Here is a 4,763-nt window from a genome sequence, read left to right as displayed (position 1 = left end):
TCCAATGTCAAATTTCCAAAAGACATAGTCATGACACCATTCCTGCAATTGATAATTGCATTTGACGTGGCAAGGAATGGGCGACCAAGAATGACGAGGATCTGAGTACTAATGTTATTGATGGGTTTGGTGTCCAGGATGATAAAATCTACAGGGTAGTAAAATCTATCAACTTGGACCAATACATCCTCAATTATCCCTCTTGGTACACGAACAGAGCGATCAACAAGTTGTAGTGTGGTGAGGGTGGGTTTCAATTCACCTAAACCTAACTGTTTGTATACCGAGTAGGGAATCAGATTGACGCTCGCTCCTAAGTTAAGAAGTGCGTGATTAATTCGATGGTTCCCGATTATACATGATATAGTTGGGCTACCGGGATTCTTGAATTTCTGCGGCACGTCTTGCTTCAGGATGGCACTCACTTTCTCAGTCAAGAAGATTTTCTTCTGAATACTTTGCCGCCTTTTGGTCGTGCATAAGTCTTTCAGAAATTTAGCATATGAAGGAATCTGTTTCACGACATCAAGTAGAGGAATGTTAACTTTCACTTGTTTCAACACCTCCAGAATATCCTGAGAGTTAGAAAGACGTTTTGGTGCAACCAACCGTTGGGGGAATGGAGCAACTGGCTTCTCTAGAAGTTCCGGTTCTAATTTTTGTGGGATATCACTAGATCCATCATTGTTGTCCTCTTCTAGTTCTTGAGGCTTTTCGGGTCTAACCGGAAGAGTTTTATCAATGATCTTTCCACTCCTAAGAGTGGTGATGGATTTAGCATGCCCCATCTGATTTGAAGAGCTGGGATCACTAATCTCGTACTGCGGTTTAGGATTAAGGAGAGGTTGTGCAGGAAGCATCCCCTTTTCTATAACCGTCATACGAGAATCTATCTTTTGCATAAAATCTGTAATTCCCCACATTGCCTGAGCCAACTCTTGTATGGAATTTTGAACTGGTTCCTCTTGAGGTTTCACTTGATTTGGATTTTGATTGAAGAAACCTTGAGGGGTAGCTGTTTGTCCATTCCTCCAACTAAAGTTTGGATGATTTTTCCAACCAGGATTGTACGTATTGGAGTTAGGTCCAGTAAAAGGTCTTTGATAGTTGTTTACGGCATTAGCTTGTTCATTCAACACTCCTTGAAAGGCAGGTATTGTAGGACAGTTTTCAGTTGTGTGAATGTTGCAATCACAGATGCCGCAAACAATTTCATTGACCTTATCCTTCTTTCCTTCCATGGCCTCAAATTTTCTTATGAGATTATTCACTTTATACTTGAGATCATCTTCTTCTTTCAGGAGATACATTCCGCCTTTCTCCTTAGATTGAGTTGGTCTAGACGTGGTGTTTGATTTTGGGTAATAGTCCTAAGATTGTGTTTTTTCAGCCAGACTGTCGAGGTAGTCCCATACCTCGCTGACATCTTTATTAATGAACTCTCCATTACACATTGTCTCGACCATTTAGAACATGGAAGATATCAGTCCATCGTAGAAGAAATTTGTAATGCGCCACGTTTCAAATCCGTGTTGTGGGCATGAACTGACCAAATCTTTAAACCTTTCCCAACATTGGAAGAATGTTTCATCTTCCTTTTGGGCAAAGTTCATGATTGCTTTTCTGAGGGTAATCGTTTTATGATGTGGGAAGAATTTTTTTATGAATTCCCTCTGCATGTCGTTCCATGTGCCAATGGATCTAGGACACAGTGAATGTAACCACGTCTTAGCCTTCTCTTTTAAGGAAAAAGGAAAGAGTTTCAGCCTGATTGTATCCTCAGATACATTAGAAAAATATAATGTAGCTATAATCTCATCGAACTCTTTCAAATGTAAATATGGACTTTCTGATTCAAGTCCATGGAATTTGGGAAGGAGTTGGATAACTCCTGACTTGATGTCCATTTGTCCTTTATTTTCAGGAAAAATCATGCATGAGGGCGTACTCACTCCCGCCGGTTGTAGATAATCTCGTAAAGTACGAGGCGGGGGTGCCTGATGCACCTCATTCTCATCTTGGGTATCCTTCACCCTGGGTGGAAGTAGAGGTGGTTGGTCTTCAGCCATAACTTCAATTAACTCAGGGGATTTTGAGTGGTGTCTAGTCCTGCGATGGATAGTCAACCCCTCAACCAATCCTCCTTCAGTCAAGAGACGTCGAGTGTTGTCACGGGCCCACTTGGGCATGAAACACTCGCAGCCCTCAATCAAATTCGAAACCTAATCCTAAGAAAGGAAAAGAAAATCTAGAAAAAAAGAGAGAGTTGGAAAGAAATTACCAAATTGGAGTCCCTAAGTTAAAAACCTGTAAAATAAAAATAAGTTAGATTCTAAAAAGAGAAGAACAATCCTTTAAAAGAAAGATAGCAGTAAACTGATTTCTAAAAGAAGGAATTCCTAAAAGAAAGTGAAAATTTCTAAAATAAATTAGGAAAGTCCTAAACTAGAAAGTAAATTACTAAAGGAGAACTGAAAAATAAAAAGTAGAGAAGGAGCTTACCGATTTAGAAATTTCTATCTTAAAGGCCTACAAAATAGGAAGGTTTAGTTTCTAAACAAAAATTCTACACGTAGAAAATTTCTAAAAATAAATTAGGAAACAAAGCTAGATTCTAAAAAAATTAAAATTAGAAAGTTACTAAAAAATAAAAATAGAAAGTTAATTTCTAAAAAGGGAAATAACTAACCAAGTTTCTAAAAACAAAAGAGGAAAGTTTCTAAACATAAACTATTTCCTAAAAATAGAAAAATACTAGAATTAGAAATTTCTAAAATTCAAACCCTAATTCTAAAAATAGAAAAAGTAGAGGAATTAGAAAGGGATTACCAATTTAGAAGCTTATGTCAGGATCATACAAAACAGGAAAACAGGTTAGTTTCTAAAAATAAAATAAAATAAAAACCTTTAACCTAAAGTTAGTAAAATCCTAATCTTAACCTAATTCTAAAACTAATTAATTTCAGAAAAACGTAGCCGTCAGTCCCAGCAACGGCGCCAAAAACTTGTTCACTCCCTAAGTATAAGGTTGTGATGTAGTAATAAACTCGGTAAGACCGAGGTCGAATCCATAGGGACTGAAACTTGTACGTGATCTGGAACTAACTAGATCTAGAACTAGCAAAAGATGTAATCTAGATCAAAATAGAATTTAAAGAATAATTGTGAAATAGATTATCTAAGACCAAAGAGAAATCAGAGGTAAGAAACTAGGGATTCAAAGGATCCACTTGTAGAGATCAGGGAGATCTTACGCCTGCTTCAAGAATCATGGAAATTAACTGAACTTACCTGATATAAGTTTCAAGAGATGAAAGGTATAGGAATTAGAATGGATTCCATCACCAAACCATGCCCAGGAGACAAAGTAGACAACAGAATTAAACTAATTACCAACCAATCAACATGTTATGAGGGTTAGGAAGGGTATCGTCATCCGACCATGCCCATGAGACTATGGTGAACAACAGGGCTTCCTGACGTCATAAATATAAGAAAATAATGAAGAAACATGCTCAAAAGTCATTGCAGACCTATTGTAATTTTAGTCACAATAGACCATTAAAAACTGAAGACATTCCCTTACAATTAACCCAATACCAAATCCATTCAGTTTAAACAAGAATTAAAGGCATAAAATTCTTCCCATCACGCTATAAGCTTCACCCCTTAGCCCTAGCTAAGGGGTTTAGCCTAACATAAACATGATTAGGCTAATCACAATAAAAAATAAATCAAAACAAGATGAAACCTGACAGTTGAAACTCTCTCTCTCTCCTGCTCAATCTCCCAGTCCTTCCTCCCAAAGACTTCGATCCCTTTTTCTCTTTTTCTCTCTTTCTTTTATAGCAAGGAAGGGTCGAAAGCTGGAGTCGGTCGACTACTGTTCGCAGCATCTCCGCAGCGAAAAGAGACATAACAGGTAGGTGCGTCTAGGTGAGGTGTTCAGCGAGATGATCCGTCAAATGCAAGATCTAAACCGTTTGGGTTCTTCAGTGATGGTCCACCACCCCGATAGAATGATTTGGATGGTTAAGATTGATGGCCCGCTTCGAGCCAAGCTTGCAGAACGACCTGGATCGTCCGAGTTTCTCCGGACGCGCAACCTGCATAAATCAGAGTACGCTGATTCTTGGTGGGGCCCATGATTCGCGTCATCGTTGAAATCCACTCCATTCAGTAGTTTTAAATCGTAAAACCATTCGGGAAGTGACGGTTTTCAGTTGGTTTCGGTGTGGCCCACATAACTTTTCTTTGCACCATTCGTCCTCAGTTTAGACGGTTGAAAACCGATCTTCATTGTTTCCTGATATTTGCCACCTAGGCTTAGATGATAGGGACCGTGAGCTCCTGATGGACGGTCCGGATTGGTCCTTTGAAGTGTGATGGTGGCCCACGAGATTCGCCCATAGGCTCTGTTGCGAAACAGAGCCTGCGCGTTTTAGCGCTGTGATGATCGGCGGGCCCTAGGAAGACGTTTCATGGAAAATCCATACCGTCCATTGTCTTTAGGACGAAAAAACATACAAAAAGGCCCAGACCGAGCTGATTTCAATGTGGTCCACAAGTTCTTCTACTCCGTCGTCTATCTTCCGTTTGGACGGTAATCTTCCTGTTATTACGTTCATGGGTCCAAAAGGACACCTAAGTGAGGCTTATAGGCACCCCTTGGACATAATGGAAGGCTCTGATCATCAGAATTCGTGATGGGTGGGTCCCACAAGCCAAAAGCGGCGATCGGCGGTGAAGGCGCTGGAATTTGA

The 4,763-nt window shown here is 39.7% G+C and overlaps 1 non-coding gene across 1 annotated transcript; it reads left to right on the top strand.

Annotated features, from left to right (window-relative positions):
- The first annotated feature begins 1,524 nt into the window (after positions 1-1,524).
- Positions 1,525-1,631, top strand: LOC131238138 (small nucleolar RNA R71). Its single transcript, XR_009167550.1, has one exon. It is a non-coding gene; the product is annotated as a small nucleolar RNA R71 (small nucleolar RNA).
- Positions 1,632-4,763: the final 3,132 nt, after the last annotated feature.

Source organism: Magnolia sinica, chromosome 2, assembly GCF_029962835.1.
Source record: "Magnolia sinica isolate HGM2019 chromosome 2, MsV1, whole genome shotgun sequence".
In the NCBI taxonomy this organism is placed as follows: Eukaryota; Viridiplantae; Streptophyta; class Magnoliopsida; order Magnoliales; family Magnoliaceae; genus Magnolia; species Magnolia sinica.
The sequence above is the reverse complement of the archived record's forward strand: the minus strand, read 5'-3'. Positions and strand labels throughout refer to the sequence as shown.